Raw genomic sequence first — 20,730 nt, 5'->3', positions numbered from 1 at the left:
TGTGAGCACGTCAAGGAAGATTTGCAGCCTTCCAGCACCATCAGAACCGCTCTGTTCGTTGTGGTAAAGGTTACTGCAGTACTAGCCTTCTATGCATTGGGATCCTTTCAGGCTTCAGCTGGTGACATCTGTCATATCTCTCAGCACGCCACACACTGCTGTATTCAGCAGGTGACTAAAGCCCTTTACGCTCACAGAATGAACATTATAAGCTTCCTTATGACCAGGGAGGCACAGACCGGGAGGGCTTTGGGTTTCTCCAGAATAGCAAACTTCCCCAAGGTGCAGGGAGCAATAGACTGCATGCACATCGTCCTGAAAGTGCCTTTACAGAACGCAGAGTTGTTTCGTAACAGAAAGGGATTCCACTCTCTAAATGTGCAGAATGATCCAGGCATCTAAAGCGCTGCTTTAGGATTCCAATTGTCTTTTCGACGATGTTCCGTGTCGCAATGTGACTTTTGTTATAACGTTTCTCTGCTTCAGTGACAGGATTACGCAGTGGGGTCATCAGCCAGCTGGCAAGGCCATATCCCTTATCCCTCAACATCCAACCGTGACCTTCTGGCTGATTGACAAAGAGGTCAGGGATAGCACGCTCACGTAGGATGTGCGCATCATGGATGCTGCCAGGAAATGTAGCATTTACTGTCATGATTGTTTGTTTGTGGTCGACCATCATTCTGGTGGCAGCCTACAGTACCACCCTGATCAGGTCGCTGAGTTTATTGTGGTGTGTTGCATAAGCTAACTATAAGGAGAGGATAGCAAATGCCTGATGGGGCTGCAGGTCCACCTCCAGAAGTAGGGGAGATGGAAGAGCCAGCCGGCGAGGAGCAAGAGGAGGAGGAGGCTGGTGAGGACCTCGGGGAGGACCAGCTTGTCAATGTAGCCATGGTCCTACCACCCGCGCCCCCCCCTCCCCCCAACAGAAGAACAGTATCCCGTGGGAGTTACACGGCCACAAAGCTGTTGCGTCAGCAGCTGATAAAGGAACGCTTTGCATGAACTTATATTGGGGATCATCACATTTACATTTAGATTAACAATTACGTTTACACAAAAGTTGCATTTGCATTGCTTTACGTTTTAGCCTTACCTGCACTGGTCTGTCCTTTGTAGTGCAGCATTTGCATTAATGCTTAACTTAAGTGATGTTATTATAAGAGAATAAAGATGTTAAATTATTAAAAATGCCTAAGTTAACTAATCTTATCAGAGAATGCACAACAATTGCTAAAATCGTTAACAAAATTTATTGCAAACAGAATTATTTTCAAATACCCTCCTCCCCACCCACCCACCACCCCGAACTATGAACGAACATTTTAAACAATCTAACATACAATGAACAATGATCTCTCCTCTCTCCTCTCTGTCTCTGCCTTCTCCACTCTCTCTATCCTATCTTTCTCTCTCTCTGTCCCTCCCTGTGCCTTCTGCACATGTGTGGATGACCCCTGACCTCCCACACATGCCCAGAAGCCCGGTGCTAGGGAAGCTTTTGACTTCCTCGTTTGGTGGGCGAACGTGACATCATCGAAAAATCAGATCGCCCATTCCACATCGCCGTCCTAAGGCCGAGTGGAAAATCGCCCCCCAAAAAATGAGCCATGTTCCAGCGATCAGTAAAGCTGAGACGTCCTACAGCGCTGGAACAAGGCCCATTGTTTTGGGCAATGGCCACCTCGTGGAAAGTCTAGCCCATATATCAATATACGTGTGGTGTATGTAAGCACCTTTAGTAATGACTCCACGAGGCAGGGTATGGTACTGTGCAGACCTGCAGTCCTTTATTAGCAGCTCCTGAGTGCCAACAACAAGCTGTGTGTTCCTTTTTATACTGGGTTACCTGCCATGTGCAGGCAACCCCTGGGTCTCCAGCAACAGCACCCTCTAGTGTACCGGTAAGGTGTGTACAGTACAAGGGTACATTAAATGTTGCATGACAGTGTTACAGACATCACACAGTGAACAGGCATGCCTACACAACAATACACCCCCCTAAGCATTTTTCATATCCTAGTTGTCATGATCAGGGGAGGTGATCAGTGGTGGGCTATGGGAGGTTGTGGTGAGGGTTGTGTGGTCGCCAGGTGTGACCCCTGTGCTTCAGGCTGGCCTTGTACGTTTCCCCTCCCTCACACACAAACCAAGTGGGTGTCACTGTTGTGGGATCCCTCGGGGAGGTAGCTACGGCAGCAGACGTATACACTGTGATGTGGGTAGTTGTGGGGTGGTGGGCAGGGCCACAAGACTGGGTGGGCTCCTTGTCCACCAACGGGGATGAGGGTCAGGTCATCCCAGGGTTTGCCAGGGAAGCTGGCGAGTATTGGTCTCATGCTCCTGGTGTTGGCCTTGGTGGCTAGGGGCTGTAGGGCTGGTCTGGTGCAGGTTGCCATTGGTGGTGGCTGGGCTGCCCATTGACCACTGTCCCTGTAGTGGGTCTGCTCCCACTGCCTGTGTGTGCGTCCTGCAAGGGGCATCACATTCATTCCAAAGGTCCAGGCTACATGGTCAGTTAGCCTGCTGGACCTGGGGGTCTCCCACAGGGGGATTCCATTGGCATTAGCATGGTCCCTGTAGGACCCAATGTCCTTTGGCAGTGTCCTACCGGTATACATGACACCTTGGCTCTGATCACACATAGTCGAGTCTGCATTATACATTCTAGCACTTGCATCACTTTTGGGTGTCCTGGTTTCAACAGACATGGTTACATTAGGCATTTCACGATCTCTATCATTATTGTTAAGCATAATAAACTTGTTCTTAACCTTACTGACACCTGCATTCATCTCATTAGTCACATTAGTTAAACCAGCATCACAATTCATGGTTACATTTTCATACTTGCACCCTTTAATTGCATTTTTAGCTTTAAAGTCTGTGTATTCAAATAGTTGGAACTTCCCCTTTAAATTTTTTTGGTTACCGGTCTCCTTTAAGGGAGCTTTCAAATCCGATTGGCCACTCGATGTCACGTGATGCTCCTCCATATTGACTCGTGGCATGGAGGAGGCCATTTTGAATGCAGGTCTGCTGCTTGGTGTGCTGCAGCCATTTTGTGGTGCTCTTTTCTTCCACGTTCTTGTGGTTCTGCAGCCATTTTGTGGTCTTGTTGCAGGCAGGCTGTGGTGCTCTTTTCTTCCACATGCTTCTGGTGCTGCAGCCATTCTGTGGTCTTGCTGCAGGCAGGCTGTGGTGCTCTTTTCTTCCACAGCACCACTTCACCTGATGCGGACCTGGTTCATCCAATTCCTGCCCAGCAGCATGGGACCGTCGCCAGCTACAATCCACAGGAGGAGTTTGTGCAACACACCGCCCTGGGAGACCTGGACGTCTACACTGCCAACGATTTGGATTTTACCTTTGGTATAGGTGAGCAGCTTTGCCTGGACAGGAGACAGTTTTGGTCGAGTGGCAGGATTCCTCCAAATTTTTTCAAAGGTCTTTTGGCTCATCACAGACTGGCTTGCCCCTGTGTCAATCTCCATGGAGACTGGGACCCTGTCGATGTCCACTTCCATCATCCACGGAGAACTTTCAGTGGAGCAGGTAAAGATTCCATACTCCTCTCCCAGGGTTAGAGCAGCTTCATCTTCATCTGTGTCGGAGCCCCGGTGATTACCCAACTCCTCAGAGACACAGTGAGTACATCCTTTTCTGCACATTCTCTGAAGGTTCCCTTTTTCTTTGCAGCCTTTGCATGCATAGTCTTTGTAGTGGCACTGGTGGGCCCTGTGGTTTCCTCCACAGCACCAGCACGGGGCCATCCAATTTGCCCCATGTGGTGGATTCAGGGTTGCAGAACTCGGGGCAGCATTTCTGCCTTTAGAAATGTCCATGCGGTGCACTGCACTCGCTGGTTTAGAGTCCTGGGTCAGTATTCGCTTGGAGCCACTGGCCGAAACCATGTAGGCCTGGCTCACTTGAATTGCTTTCTGCAGGGTGACCGTGATGTCAGCCGAGGGCAATTTGTGTAGGAGGCCTTCGTGGCCGATTCCGATGACAAATATGTCCCTTAGTGCTTCATTAAGGTGGTCGCCAAACTCACACGGTGCAGCTAGTCAAGTGTGCAGCATACTTGGCAATTTCTTGGCCCTCAGGTCGCCGGTAAGTGTAGAACCGGTGCCTGACTGTGAGGATGCTTTCTTTCGGTTTGAGTTGTTCCTGTATGATTGTTACAAGTTCCCCATAGCTCTTGGTGGTTGTCTTCTCCGGGGCTAGTAAGTCCCTGACGAGACCATAGATGGTGGGTCCACAAATGCTAAGCAGGATGACCCTGCGTTTGTTCGGTAGTGTAGCCGGTGTGTCCCCGTCGAGTACATTGGCTATAAAGAAGTGTTCCATTCTTTCCACAAAGGCATCCCAATCTTCCCCCTCTGTAAAATGCTGAAAGTTGCTGAGGTTAGACATGTTGAGCGTGTCGTTCGTGATCCCTTATTCCCGTCGCCAGTTGTGGTGTATGTAAGCACCTTTAATAATGACTCCACGAGGCAGGGTATGATACTTAAACTGTGCAGACCTGCAGTCCTTTATTAGCAGCTCCTGAGTGCTGACAACAAGCTGTGAGTTCCCTTTTATACTGGGTTACCTGCCGTGTGCAGGCAACCCCTGGGTCTCCAGCAACAGCACCCTCTGGTGTACCGGTAAGGTGTGTACAGTACAAGGGTACATTCAATGTTGCATGACAGTGTTACAGACATCACACAGTGAACAGGCATGCCTACACAACAATACGAACAATTGTGATCGGCTCCAGGAAACACCAACAGCCAGTGAGAAAACAATGTCCTTGTAACCAACAGGAAAGACTGAACAGGCTGTGGTGGTTTTCTGTAGAAAAGAGAAGGCTGATCGAGACTTTTAAAATTTAGAAGGGGCTTGATAGGCTAGATGTAGACGAAGCTGAATTTTAGCATCAACAACAACTTGTATTTATATAGCACCTTTAACGTAGTAAAAAGTTCCAAGGCGCTTCACAGCAGTATTACAATACAAAACAGATAAATTTGACACCGAACCACGTAAGAAGAAATTACAGCAAGTGATCAAACGCTTCGTCAAAGAGGTAAGTTTTAAGGAGCCTCTTAAAGGACAAAAGAGAGGTGGAGAGGTTTAGGGAGGGAGTTCCAGAGCTTAGGGCCAAAATAGCTGATGGTTAAAATGAGGGATGTTCAAGAGGGCAGAATTTGCGGACCGCAGACATCTTGTGGGGTTGTGAGGCTGGAGGAGATTACAGAGATGGGGAGGGGTAAGGCCATGGAGGGATTTGTAAACAAGGATAAGAATTTTGAAATCGAGGAGTTGTTTAATTGGGAGCTAATGCAGGTCAGCGAGCACAGGGGTGATGGGTGATCGTGACTTGGTGCGAGTTAGGACACAGGCTGCCGTGTTTTGGATGACCTCTAGTTTACGCAGGGTAGAATGTGGGAGGCCAGCCAGGTGCGAGCTGGAGTAGTCAAGTCGAGAAGTGACAAAGGCATGGGTGAGGGTTCCAGCAGCGGAAGAGCTGAGGCAGGGGTGGGGATGGGCAATGTTACGGTGGTGGAAAAAGGCGGTTTTAGTTATGCCGCGGAAACTCATTTCAGGGTCAAATATGTCACCTAGGTTGCGAACAGTCTGGTTCTGTTATGTATGCAATAAAGGTTCAAACTGAGTACTGTTTAAATAAGCAAGGTACAACCTTGGCTCAGCTTTATTTAAGCCCAAAGTGCCTGACTCTCAAAATGGCTGGCCTTTTATACCTGAGCAGCACCATGTGCGTGCTGCTCAGTAGCCTCCAACAATGACGCCATCTGGTAGCTACAAACAGAATGTACATACATCACAATACCCCCCTCTGAGATCTTATCACAGTCTTTCACAGGTTGAGACAGTCCGGTGCTTTGCGCTCCCGGGTTGACCGTCTAAGTTCGATTCCAGCCTTGGGTGAGTGTGCGGGGTCTGTTGCGGCTGGTGGCTGGATGACTGACTTGTTGGGGGTGGTAGTGGCCATGTCAGGAATTGCAAGTCCATTTTTATTGAATAGTTCCGTGATGGAAATTCCGGGTTCACTGCTGACCCTTGAGTCCTCTGAAGACTGCTGGTAGGTTGGTTGGTCATCAGTGGTTTCTTCGTCCTACTGTTCTGGCTCGTCTGTGTGCCTCAGCTTTGTCTAATCCATGTTTCCTGCAAGTTTGCCCATTCTTGAGCTTAATAACGAATACTCTGTTGCCCTCCTTGGCCATGACCGTACCAGTGATCCATTTGGGACCCTGACCATAGTTCAACACATATACAGGATCATTAACAGAAATCTCATGTGACACAGTTGCGCAATCCAGAGAAAGCTTGGTCTTAAAACCTCTTTTCATCATGAGTTCAGCAGGCGAGACCTCTGTGAGTGTGTGGGGTCTTGTCCTGTAACTCAGCAGTATGTAGGACACGTGGGTCTGCAGTGACCCTTGGGTTACTCAGGCTTTGCTTGATAATTTGTACTGCACGTTCAGCTTGCCCGTTGGACGCAGGCTTGAACGGTGCTGACCTTACATGTTTTATGCCATTAAGTTTCACAAACTCCTGAAACTCCTGACTGGTGAAGCACGACCCATTGTCGCTCACCACTATGCCAGGCAGACCATGTATCACAAACATGACATTGAGATTCTCTATGGTTGCTGTGGATGTGCTGGATGACATGATTATGCATTCTATCCACTTCGAATAAGCGTCCACCACCTCTCAAAACATCTTGCCCAGGAAGGGACCTGCAAAGTCTACATGGATCCTGGACCACGGTTTGGATGGCCACGACCACAGACTCAGCGGCGATTCCGCTGGTGCTTTGCTGAGCTGCATGCAAGTGTTGCACTGATGCATGCATGCTTCCAGCTCAGAATCGCTTCCAGCTCAGAATCAATTCCTGGTCACCATACGTGGGTCCTGGCGATGGCCTTCACCATCACTATACCCGGATGTGTGCTGTGTAATTCACGCACGATCTTCTCTCTCCCTTTCTTGGGCATTACAATGCGATTGCCCCACAATATGCAATCTGCTTGAATAGACAGTTCGTCCTTGCGACAAATGTACAGTTTGGCCTCCTCACACATTTGCTTAGGTATTGCAGACCAATCCCCTTTGAGGATGCAACCCTTTACCACTGATAAAATTGGGTCCTGGCTGGTCCAGGTCTTAACTTGTTGAGTTGTGACAGAGGTTCCTTCACTCTCAAAAGCATCCATGATTAACATTAGATCCGCCGGTTGTGGCGTTTCCACCTCCGGTGTGGGCAACGGCAAGTGGGGTATTGTCATCAGCGGCGATTTTCCTCCCGAGGAATTCGACCTCCGGTGCCATGAAGATGTACTTCGAGCGTTTAAGTCTGAGTCCCACTCTATCTAAACGCAATCGAACCTCATCCAGGTTGTTCAGATGTTCTTTGGAGTCACAACCGGTGATCAGGATGTCATCTTGGAACATGACGGTTCTGGGAACGGACTTCATTAAACTTTCCATATTCATCTGGAATATTGCTACAGCCGAGCGAATTCCGAAAGAACAACTGTGGTAAGTAAACAGTCCTTTGTGCGTGTCAATGCACGTAAGTCTCTTCGACGTCTCGACCAACTCCTGTGTCCTATAGGCCGATGTCAAGTCCAGTTTTGTGAACGATTTCGCTCTGGCTAGCGTCGCAAACAAGTCATCAGCCTTTGGTAACGGGTACTGATCTTGATTCGAAACCCTGTTGATCGTAGCCTTGTAGTCTCCACAGATTCTGACTGTGCCATCACTTTTCAGCACAGGAACAATGGGGCTGGCCCATTCATTAAATTCGACCGGTGATATGATCCCTTCACGCTGGAGTCTGTCCAGTTTAATTTCGACCTTCTCCCTCATCATAAAAGGCACTCCCCGAGCTTTATGATGGACGGGTCTTGCATCTGAGTCCACGAGGATCTGCACCTTGGCTCGTGTGAAGTTGCCGATACCCGGTTCGAACAGTGAGGGGAACTTGCTCAATACTTGGGCACATGTATCTTCCTCCGATGACAACGCCTTTATGTCGTCTCATCTGATTTTCTCTAACCAGCTCCTGCCGAGCAGCGTTGGGTCATTGCCTGGAACAATCCACAGCGGTAACTCGTGAACCGCACCGTTATACGACACGTTCATTTGTGCACAGCCAATCACCGTTATCAGTTCTTTGGTGTAAGTTCGCAGCTTGACGTTAACAGGGCTCAGCCTGGGCCTCATAATCTTAGTATCCCACAGCTTATAAAATGCCTTCTCGTTCATAATCGATTGACTTGCCCCTGTGTCCAGTTCCATCAATACCTGTATCCCGTTAGACTTCACATTAATCAAAATTGGTTCACTCTTGGTTATGAAGGAGTACAGTCCATACACTTCCTCATCTGGCATCTCGGATTGTGTATCCAGATCCGTGCGAGTCTGACTCTCATCCTCCACGTGGTGTGTTGCAGCACACTTGCTCATCTGCGAATACTTGCGCTGGAGATGCCCCACTCTCAGACAGCTTTTGCAACTATATTGCTTAAATCGGCACTGCTGGTGCTGATGATTTCCCCCACAACACCAACACGGAGAAGTCGGATACATTCCCGCTGGCGGACTTTGGACAGCCACAGATTTTGCAAAAGCAGCCGGATAAGCCCTGCCATGTGATGCTCTGCCGAACACCGAATCAATCGCATTTCCAGTACTTGCCGAGGTTCGGTTCTTCACCGCTATTTGCTTTAGACTCCTGGCCGTCGTCATACATGATTGAGCGATCTGGATGGCTCTTTTTAAATCCAACTCCTCCACCGCCAGAAGTTTGTGCAGGATCACCTCGTGGTTGATACCGACAACAAAGAAGTCCCGCAGCATGTCTGCCAACACCGTCCCGAACTTGCACGGTCCCGCTAGACGTCTCAGGTCAGCAACGAATTCTGCCGCGCTCTGGCCCTCCGATCGAACGTGTGAATAAAACCTGTACCTCGAGATGATGATCCCGTCGTGCTCCCGTACCAATGTACACAACTCCTCGTACGTTTTCTCTGTTGGATCACTAGGCATGAGTAGATTCTTTATCAGACCGTAGATCTTTGAACTGCACACAGTGAGGAACACAGCCCGGCGCCGATCTGCATCATCGACCCCCTTCATTTTGTTGGCCACGAAGTACTGGTACAAACGACTCACAAAGTCTGCCCAATCTTCTCCCTCCACGAATCGCTCTAAAAATCCAATTGTACTCATTTTACAAACAAAGGTTCTTGTATTCTCGTCGCCAAATGTTATTTATGCAATTAAGGTACAAACAGAGTACTGTTTAACTAAGCAAGGTACAACCTTGGCTCTGCTTTATTTAGGCCCAAAGTGCCTGACTCTCAAAGTGGCCGACCTTTTGTACCTGAGCAGCACCATGTGCATACTGCTCAGTGGCATCCAACAATGACGCCATCTGGTGGCTACAAACAGATTGTACATACATGACAGATTCAGTCTCAGATTGGTGCTAGGGAGAGGGATGGAGTCGGTGGTTAGGGAACGCAGTTTGTGGTGGGGTCCAAAGATAATGAGTACATAAAAGAACATAAGAACTAGGAACAGGAGTAGGCCATACGGCCTCTAAAGCCTGCTCCACCACTCAATAAGATCATGGCTGATCGGATCATGGACTCAGCTCCACTTCCCCGCCCGCTCCCCATAACCCTTATCCCCTTATCGGTTAAGAAACTGTCTATTTCTGTCAAATTTATTCAATGTCCCAGCTCTCCACAGATTTACAACCCTCTGAGAGAAGAAATTTCTCCTCATCTCTGTTTTAAATGGGCGGCCCCTTATTCTAATATCATGCCCTCTAATTCTAGTCTCCCCCATCAGTGGAAACATCCTCTCTGCATCCACCTTGTCAGGCCTTTTGGCTAAGATCATGCGTAACTGACCTGACAGGGGAGTAACCATGACACCAAAGTGGTTCTCCATGGATCAGGAAGGTGGTTCTCCTATGCTTTTTGGGAATAGGAGGTGGGTGGGGTGGTTTGACCCATCCACCTCCACGGAGGTGTGTGGGGGGCCTGACCCATCCACCTCCATGGCACGAACCTGGTATTGCAGTACTTCCAGGAACGGTGCAGTGGCTCTAGGCCTTTTGGCTAAGAGCATTGGCACAGAGTGATCCTTGATGTGTGCAAGGTGACCTCTGGCGTTTGTGATTTGACAAAGAATTGGAAAGATTGGCTACGAATTTTAAAAAAAAGCCCCCTCATAATCTTATACGTTTCGATAAGATCACCTCTCATTCTTCTGAATTCTAATGAGTAGAGGCCCAACCTACTTAACCTTTCCTCATAAGTCAACCCCCTCATCCCCGGAATCAACCTAGTGAACCTTCTCTGAATTGCCTCAAAAGCAAGTATATCTTTTTATAAATATGGAAACCAAAGTTGCATGCAGTATTCCAGGTGTGACCTCACCAATACCCCCTGTATAGCTGTAGCAAGACTTCCCTGCTTTTATACTCCATCCCCTTAGCAATAAAAGCCAAGATTCCATTGGCCTTCCTGATCACCTGCTGTACCTGCATACTATCCTTTTGTGTTTCATGCACAAGTACCCCCAGGTCCCGCTGTACTGCGGCACTTTGCAATCGTTCTCCATTTAAATAATAACATGCTCTTTGATTCTTTTTCTGCCAAAGTGCATGACCTCACACTTTCCGACATTATACTCCATCTGCCAAATTTTTGCCCACTCAGTTAGCCTGTCTATGTCCTTTTGCAGATTTTTTGTGTCCTCCTTACACATTGCTTTTCCTTCCATCTTTGTATCTTCAGCAAACTTGGCTACGTTACACTCAGTCTGTTCTTCCAAGTCGTTAATATAGATTGTAAATAGTTGGAGTCCCAGCACTGATCCCTGCTGCACCCCACTAGTTACTGGTTGCCAACCAGAGAATGAACTAATTATCCGACTCTCTGTTTTCTGTTAGTGAGCCAATCCTCTATCCATGCTAATATATTACCCCCAACCCCGTGAATTTTTATCTTGTGCAGTAACCTTTTACGTGGCACCTTGCCAAATGCCTTCTGGAAGTCCAAATACATCACATCCACTGGTTCCCCTTTATCCACCCTGTTTGTTACATCCTCAAAGAACTGCAGCCTGATGGAAGACCACCTGGTGGCCACACGTTACCAGCGGCCTTCAAAGTCACTACCGCCCTCAACTTTTTTGTCTCCGGATCCTTCCAGAGCTTTGCCGCAGACATATCCGAGATCTCCCAGTTGGCCGCCCACAAAGGCATATCATCATCATCATAGGCAGTCCCTCAAGCGAGGATGACTCGCTTCCACGCCAAAAAGGGATGAGTTCACATGAGTTTCAATGAAGGATCTAATATTCCAGGTCCCAAACTACATCTTGAAGGGTGGAAGATGCCTGTGTGTGGATTTTTTTAACGTGTGGTAGCTGTTGCATGCCAGCCACCACACGGGCTTGACAGAGCTAGGTCTTGGTCCAGTGTCAAGGGTTACCCAAGACGACTGGAGACCAGCTCTGCTGCACAGACCGAGCGCGTACACATAGCGCAGTGTGGGCTGGCCCGTGCTGCCCCTGGGCCCTCGCCTCTTCTGAGCCCCAAACTCTCATCTCTCTTGGGCCCAGATCACATTCCTCTATGAACTCTTGCCGCTCTTTCACCCCGACCTCGCTGCTCCTGCTTACCTGCCCGCACTGCATTCAGCCGTCGCCCTCCTGCATCAGCACGCGCTGTTCCCTGCAATGGTATGCTGTTGCACGCTGCTCCCTCTAATGGCCCCTGATGGTCTTGCAGGCCGGGACCACACCGATGCTCACATTTGCATAAGACGGATGACTGATGGGTTCTTTTCCAGGGCCGGCAATTATCGAAACATAGAAACATAGAAATTAGGTGCAGGAGTAGGCCATTTGGCCCTTCAAGTCTGCACCACCATTCAATAAGGTCATGGCTGATCATTCATCTCAGTACCACTCTCCTGCTTTCTCTCCATACGCCTTGATTCCTTTTGCCGTAAGGGCCATATCCAACTCCCTCTTGAATATATCCAACAAACTGGCATCAACAACTCTCTGCGGTACAGAATTCCACAGGTTAACAACTCTCTGAGTGAAGAAGTTTCCCCTCATCTCAGTCCTAAATGGCCTACCCCTTATCCTAAGACTATGTCCCCTGGTTCTGGACTTCCCCAACATCGGGAACATTCTTCCTGCATCTAACCTGTCCAGTCCCGTCAGAATTTTATACGTTTCTATGAGATCCCCTCTCATCCTTCTAAACTCCAGTGAATACAGGCCCAGTCGATCCAGTCTCTCCTCATATGTCAGTCCTGCCATCCCGGGAATCAGTCTGGTGAACCTTCGCTGCACTCCCTCAATAGCAAGATCGTCCTTCCTCAGATTAGGAGACCAAAACTGAACACAATATTCCAGGTGAGGCCTCACCAAGGCCCTGTACAGCTGCAGTAAGACCTCCCTGCTCCTATACTCAAATCCCCTAGTTATGAAGGCCAACATACATACCATTTGCCTTCTTCACCACCTGCTGTACCTGCATGCCAACCTTCAATGACTGATGAATCATGACACCCAGATCTCGTTGCACCTCCCCTTTTCCTAGTCTGACGCCATTCAGATAATATTCTGCCTTCGTGTTTTTGCCACCAAAGTGGATAACCTCACATTTATCCACATTATACTGCATCTGCCATGCATTTGCCCATTCTCCTAGCCAGTCCAAGTCACCCTGCAGCCTCTTAGCATCCTCCTCACAGCTCACACCACCACTCAGCTTAGTGTCATCTGCAAACTTGGAGATATTACACTCAATTCCTTCATCTAAATCATTGATGTATATTGTAAATAGCTGGGGTCCCAGCACTGAGCCCTGCGGCACCCCACTAGTCACTGCCTGCCATTCTGAAAAGGACCCATTTATCCCGACTCTCTGCTTCTTGTCTGTCAACAGTTCTCTATCCACGTCAGTATATTACCGCCAATACCATGTGCTTTAATTTTGCACACCAATCTCTTGTTTGGGACCTTGTCAAAAGCCTTTTGAAAATCCAAGTACACCACATCCACTGGTTTCCCTTGTCCACTCTACTAGTTACATCCTCAAAAAATTCTAGATTTGTCGAGCATGATTTCCCTTTCATAAATCTATGCTGACTAGGACAGATCCTGTCATGCTTTCCAAATACGCTGCTATTTAATCTTTAATAATTGATTCCAACATTTTCTCCACTACTGATGTCAGGCTAACCGGTCTATAATTACCCATTTTCTCTCTCCCTCCTTTTTTAAAAAGTGGTGTTACGTAGCTACCCTGCAATCCATAGGAAGTGATCCCGAGTCGATAAATGTTGCAAAATGATCACCAACGCATCCACTATTTCTAGGGCCACTTCCTTAAGTACTCTGGGATGCAGACTATCAGACCCCGGGGATTTATCGGCCTTCAATCCCATCAATTTCCCGAACACAATTTTCCGCCTAATAAGGATTTCCTTCAGTTCCTCCTTTTCGCTCGACCCTCGGTCCCCTAGCATTTCCTTCGTGAAGGCAGAAGCAAAGTATTTGTTCAACTGGTCTGCCATTTCTTTGTTCCCCATTATAAATTCACCTGATTCTGACTGCAAGGGACCTACATTTTCTTCACTAATCTTTTTCTCTTTACATATTTATAGAAGCTTTTGCAGTCAGTATGTTCCCAGCAAGCATCCTCTCATACTCTATTTTCCCCTTAAACCCTTTGTCCTCCCCTGCTGAATTCTAAACCATCATAACATTGATGTGATGCAAATAAAGAGCAGAAACTTATCAAAGCAACATTTTCACATACTCACATGTGCATACCCTTGTGCAACTACATAAGAAATAGGAGCAGGAATCGGCCATTTGGCCCCTCGAGCTTGCTCCGCCATTCAATAAGATCATGGCTGATCTGATCTTGGTCTCAACTCCATTTTCCTGCCCGCTCCCCATAACCCTTGACTCCATTATCGTTCAAAAATCTGTCATTCTCCGCCTTAAATATATTCAATGACCCAGCCTCCACTGCTCTCTGGTGTAGAGAATTCCACAGAGCCGAACTCTTCTCTTTCCTGCTACTTATATGTGGTGCACAGCAGGATGTACTCTGTATGTGGCACTGTATTCACCTTTGCTGCCCTGCTAAGGTCATTAAACCAGTTTCTGCGTTGAATCCAGGAGTGTCGCAACCTCATGGGCAACTTCCAACCACGCTTTTGTATCAGTGGCAGGCTTCTTCCTCCCATTGCTAGGAAAGGGTCTCTCCCTCACAGTCTCCAGTAGCAGATCTGGGGGGTGGGGGGTGGGGGCGTCCGTGAAGCCTTTGCCCGTCTCCACTCCATTGCAACACGTCCACATCTCTGACAGCCAACTTTAACTCCTCCAACTCGCAAGATTTGGGTGTCCCTTTAAATAGTGGAGCTGAACGCGTTCTGTGTGTCCACATCCTACCCGCTGCCATTGGATGGGAAACACGGAAGAAAAACGACAATAATGAGGTGGCGGAGTTAAATAGCCACTCACGGGCGAGCTTAACATATTTCCGGGTTTTGCACGCTCCCAGCGCGTCTGCACATTAAAATCCAACACAATGTTTCTTCTACTGGGGGAGTCCAAAACTAAGGGCTATAACTATAAAGCAGTCACTATCCAATAATGAATTCAGGAGAAACTTCTTTACTCAGAGTGAGAACGTGGAACTCGCTGCCACAGAGTAGTTGAGGCAAATAGCATAGCTGCATTTAAAGGAATCGAGATAAGTAGACGAGGGAGAACAGAATGGAAGAATATGTTGATGGGGCGAGATGAAGTAAGGTGGGAGGAGGCTCGTGTGGAGCAGAAATACCGGCATAGACCTGTTGGGCTGAATGGCCTGTTTCTGCTCTGTAAAGTTCTATGTAATTGATTCCTGAGAAGACAAAGGCACTGCCATGAGTTAAATGTGCAGAGAAAAAGTATTTTGAAGAGATAAAGTCCTGCTCTTTGGAATTGTGGAATTGCATACAGGAACATAGGAATTGCTAGATGATAAAAGACCAAGGTCCATCTCGATCGATGGCAACCATCCTGGTAGTCACATGATACAATGATAATTGAGTTATTGACAAATCAATCTCGATCGATGAGTCTACAACAGACCCAGCCATGAGGTGAGGAAAGCCCCCAGTGGGAGGGAGCTTTGGGAACCACAGGTCCAGTCACCTGTTCCTCCCAAGCACGCTACACTCATCACGTCATGTCTCAAATTACTCATACACTTCATCCTGAAATAAATCTATCTACTTTGTATTTGAATGAATCAGCGCTAACTACTTTCCGAGGGAGTCTGTTCTGTAGATTGACCACTCGATCACTGAAATGTTGTTTCCCCAGATTCGTTTTGAATTTACCCCCCTTTCCAGCACAGGCCGTGTCCTCTGGCTCTACTGTTCTGGACACGGTGAAGCAACTCACCATGGGCCACATTATTTCATCCCTTTAGAATCCTAAAAACAGCAATCGTATCACCTCCCAACCTCCTCTTTTCCACCTGAGAACATGGCCAATTTACATAATCGCTCCTCATAATCCAATCCTTTCAGCCCCTCAATTATTCTGGCTGTTCTCTTCTGTATCTTTGAGTACTGTTGAGGGGGATGACTCATCAGGGGAGGGCAGCAACAGCCAAGTTCATGGCACTGTGGCTGGCTCTGCTGCACAGGAGGGCAGGAAAAAAAGTGGGAGAGCGATAGTGATAGGGGATTCAATTGTAAGGGGAATAGATAGGCGTTTCTGCGGCTGCAACCGAGACTCCAGGATGGTATGTTGCCTCCCTGGTGCAAGGGTCAAGGATGTCTCGGAATGGGTGCAGGACATTCTGAAAAGGGAGGGAGAACAGCCAGTTGTTGTGGTGCACATTGGTACCAACGATATAGGTTAAAAAAAGGAATGAGGTCCTACAAGACGAATTTAAGGAGCTAGGAGCTAAATTAAAATGTAGGACCTCAAAAGTAGTAATCTCGGGATTGCTACCAGTGCCACGTGCTAGTCAGAGTAGGAATCGCAGGATAGCTCAGATGAATACGTGGCTTGAGCAGTGGTGCAGCAGGAGGGATTCAAATTCCTGGGACATTGGAACCGGTTCTGGGGGAGGTGGGACCAGTACAAACCAAACAGTCTGCACCTGGGCAGGACTGGAACCAATGACATAGAAACATAGAAAATAGGTGCAGGAGTAGGCCATTGGGCCCTTCTAGCCTGCACCGCCATTCAATGAGTTCATGGCTGAACATGCAACTTCAATACCCCATTCCTGCTTTCTCACCATACCCCTTGATTCCCCTAGTAGTAAGGACTTCATCTAACTCCTTTTTGAATATATTTAGTGAATTGGCCTCAACAACTTTCTGTGGTAGAGAATTCCACAGGTTCACCACTCTCTGGGTGAAGAAATTTCTCCTCATGTCGGTCCTAAATGGCTTACCCCTTATCCTTAGACTGTGTCCCCTGGTTCTGGACTTCCCCAACATTGGGAACATTCTTCCTGCATCTAACCTGTCTAACCCCGTCAGAATTTTAAATGTTTCTATGAGGTCCCCTCTCATTCTTCTGAACTCCAGTGAATACAAGCCCAGTTGATCCAGTCTTTCTTGATAGGTCAGTCCCGCCATCCCGGGAATCAGTCTGGTGAACCTTCGCTGCACTCCCTCAATAGCAAGAATGTCCTTCCTCAGGTTAGGAGACCAAAACTGTACACAATACTCCAGGTGTGGCCTCACCAAGGCCCTGTACAACTGTAGCAACACCTCCCTGCCCCTGTACTCAAATCCCCTCGCTATGAAGGCCAACATGCCATTTGCTTTCTTAACCGCCTGCTGTACCTGCATGCCAACCTTCAATGACTGATGTACCATGATACCCAGGTCTCGTTGCACCTCCCCTTTTCCTAATCTGTCACCATTCAGATAATAGTCTGTCTTTCTGTTTTTACCACCAAAGTGGATAACCTCACATTTATCCACATTATACTTCATCTGCCATGCATTTGCCCACTCACCTAACCTATCCAAGTCGCTCTGCAGCCTCATAGCATCCTCCTCGCAGCTCACACTGCCACCCAACTTAGTGTCATCCGCAAATTTGGAGATACTACATTTAATCCCCTCGTCTAAATCATTAATATACAGTGTAAACAGCTGGGGCCCCAGCACAGAACCTTGCGGTACCCCACTAGTCACTGCCTGCCATTCTGAACAGTCCCCATTTACTCCTACTCTTTGCTTCCTGTCTGACAACCAGTTCTCAATCTATGTCAGCACACTACCCCCAATCCCACGTGCTTTAACTTTTCACATTAATCTCTTGTGTGGGACCTTGTCGAAAGCCTTCTGAAAGTCCAAATATACCACATCAACTGGTTCTCCCTTGTCCACTCTACTGGAAACATCCTCAAAAAATTCCAGAAGATTTGTCAAGCATGATTTCCCTTTCACAAATCCATGCTGACTTGGACCTATCATATCACCTCTTTCCAAATGCACTGCTATGACATCCTTAATAATTGATTCCATCATTTTACCCACTACCGATGTCAGGCTGACCGGTCTATAATTCCCTGTTATCTCTCTCCCTCCTTTTTTAAAAAGTGGGGTTACATTGGCTACCCTCCACTCCATAGAAACTGATCCAGAGTCAATGGAATGTTGGAAAATGACTGTCAATGCATCCACTATTTCCAAGGCCACCTCCTTAAGTACTCTGGGATGCAGTCCATCAGGCCCTGGGGATTTATCGGCCTTCAATCCCATCAATTTCCCCAACACAATTTCCCGACTAATAAGGATTTCCCTCAGTTCTTCCTCCTCCTTACTAGACCCTCCGACCCCTTTTATATCCAGAAGGTTGTTTGTGTCCTCCTTAGTGAATACCGAACCAAAGTACTTGTTCAATTGGTCCGCGATTTCTTTGTTCCCCGTTATGACTTCCCCTGATTCTGACTGCAGGGGACCTACGTTTGTCTTTACTAACCTTTTTCTCTTTACATATCTATAGAAACTTTTGCAATCCGTCTTAATGTTCCCTGCAAGCTTCTTCTCGTACTCCATTTTCCCTGCCCTAATCAAACCCTTTGTCCTCCTAGGGCGAGTGTTTGCTAGTGCTGTTGGGGAAGAGTTAAACTAATATGGCAGGGGGATGGGAACCAATGCAGGGAGACAGAGAGAAACAAAATGGAGACAAAAGCAAAAGACAGAAAGTAGATGAGTAAAAGTGGAGGGCAGAGAAACCCAAGGCAAAAAACAAAAAGGGCCACTGTACAGCAAAATTCTAAAGGGTCAAAGTGTAATAAAAAGGCAAGCATGAAAGCTCGGTGCCTCAATACAAGGAGTATTCGGAACCCAGGAGAGGGCTCTGAGCTAGTTAGAGTGGGTGAGAGCTCAGAGGAACAGGACCCCAAGAAAGAATGCAAAAGGCAGGAGGCAACAGAGCAGAGTAGCACTGGGGTAAGTGTAAACCACAAGGTGATAGGAAGGGACAATATGTATGAATATAAAGGGGCTGCAGGAGGGGTCAAAACTAAAACTCATGGTTTAAAAACTAGTATTAAAACACCCAGCATTCAAATTAAAGTAAATGAGTTGACGGCACAAATCATTACAAATGGGTATGATTTGTGGCCATTACAGAAACGTGGTTGCAGGGGGGCCAAGACTGGGAATTAAACATACAAGGGTATCTGACAATTCGGAAAGATAGACAAGAAGGGAAAGGAGGTGGGGTAGCTCTGTTAATAAAGGATGATATCAGGGCAGTTGTGAGAGACGATATTGGCTCTAATGAACAAAATGTTGAATCATTGTGGGTGGAGATTAGAGATAGTAAGGGGAAAAAGTCACTGGTGGGCATAGTTTATAGGCCCCCAAATAATAACTTCACGGTGGGGCAGGCAATAATCAAGGGAATAATTGAGGCATGTGAAAAAGGAACGGTAGTAATCATGGGGGATTTTAACCTACATATCGATTGGTCAAACCAAATCGCACGGGGTAGCCTTGAGGGGTAATTCATAGAATGCATACGGGATTGTTTCTTAGAACAGTATGTTACAGAACCTACAAGGGAGCAAGCTATCTTAGATCTGGTCCTGTGTAATGAGTCAGGAATAATAAACGATCTCCGAGTAAAAGATCCACTAGGAATGAGTGATCACAGTATGGTTGAATTTGTAATACAGATTGAGGGTGAGAAAGTAGTGTCTCAAACGAGCGTACTATGCTTAAACAAAGGAGACTACAGTGGGATGAGGGCAGAGTTGGCTAAAGTAGATTGGAAACACACGGTGGCACAATTGAGGAACAGTGGAGGACTTTTAAGGAGCTCTTTCATAGTGCTCAACAAAAATATATTCCAGTGAAAAAGAAGGGCGGTAAGAGAAGGGATAACCAGCCGTGGATAACCAAGGAAATAAAGGAGAGCATCAAATTAAAAACCAATGCATATAAGTTGGCCAAGGTTAGTGGGAAACGAGCAGATTGGGAAAATTTTAAACGACAGCAAAGAATGACTAAGAAAGCAACAAAGAAAGGAAAGATAGATTACGAAAGTAAACTTGCGCAAAACATAAAAACAGATAGTAAAAGCTTTTACCGATATATAAAACGGAAGAGAGTGACTAAAGTAAATGTTGGTCCCTTAGAAGATGAGAAGGGGGATTTAATAATGGGAAATGTGGAAATGGCTGAGACCTTAAACAATTATTTTGCTTCGGTCTTCACAGTGGAAGACACAAAAACCATGCCAAAAATTGCTGGTCACGGGAATGTGGGAAGGGAGGACCTTGAGACAATCACTATCACTAGGGAGGTAGTGCTGGACCGGCTAATGGGACTCAAGGTAGACAAATCCCCTGGTCCTGATGAAATGCATCCTAGGGTATTAAAAGAGATGGCGGACGTTATAGCAGATGCATTCGTTATAATCTACCAAAATTCTCTGGACTCTGGGGAGGTACCAGCGGATTGGAAAGCAGCTAATGTAACGCCTCTGTTTAAAAAAGGGGGCAGACAAAAGGCAGGTAACTATAGGCCGGTTAGTTTAACATCTGTAGTGGGGAAAATGCTTGAAGCTATCATTAAGGAAGAAATAGTGGGACATCTAGATAGGAATAGTGCAATCAAGCAGACGCAACATGGATTCATGAAGGGGAAATCATGTTTAACTAATTTACTGGAATTCTTTGAGGATATAACGAGCATGGTGGATAGAGGTGTACCGATGGATGTGGTGTATTTAGATTTCCAAAAGGCATTCGATAAGGTGCCACACAAAAGGTTACTGCAGAAGATAAAGGTACGCGGAGTCAGAGGAAATGTATTAGCATGGATAGAGAATTGGCTAGCTAACAGAAAGCAGAGAGTCGGGATAAATGGGTCCTTTTCGGGTTGGAAATTGGTGGTTAGTGGTCTGCCACAGGGATCGGTGCTGGGACCACAACTGTTTACAATATACATAGATGACCTGGAAGAGGGGACAGAGTGTCGTGTAACAAAATTTGCAGATGACACAAAGATTAGTGGGAAAGCGGGTTGTGTAGAGGACACAGAAAGGCTGCAAAGAGATTTAGATAGGTTAAGCAAATGGGCTAAGGTTTGGCAGATGGAATACAATGTCGGAAAATGTGAGGCCATC

At 47.1% G+C, this 20,730-nt stretch overlaps 1 protein-coding gene across 1 annotated transcript in view; it reads left to right on the top strand.

Moving 5' to 3' along the window:
* Window positions 1–3,540: 3,540 nt before the first annotated feature.
* The window catches only part of LOC139265805 (anoctamin-7-like), a 192,229-nt gene continuing 175,039 nt past the window's right edge, over window positions 3,541–20,730 (top strand). Inside the window, exon 1 of the mRNA XM_070883247.1 lies at window positions 3,541–3,650. The gene's annotated coding sequence lies outside the window, so the exon portion shown is untranslated. The remainder of the gene's footprint in view (window positions 3,651–20,730) is intronic.

The sequence above is a fragment of the Pristiophorus japonicus genome, chromosome 6, assembly GCF_044704955.1.
Source record: "Pristiophorus japonicus isolate sPriJap1 chromosome 6, sPriJap1.hap1, whole genome shotgun sequence".
Classification (NCBI taxonomy): Eukaryota; Metazoa; Chordata; class Chondrichthyes; family Pristiophoridae; genus Pristiophorus; species Pristiophorus japonicus.
This window is presented reverse-complemented; position numbering and strand designations above follow the sequence as displayed.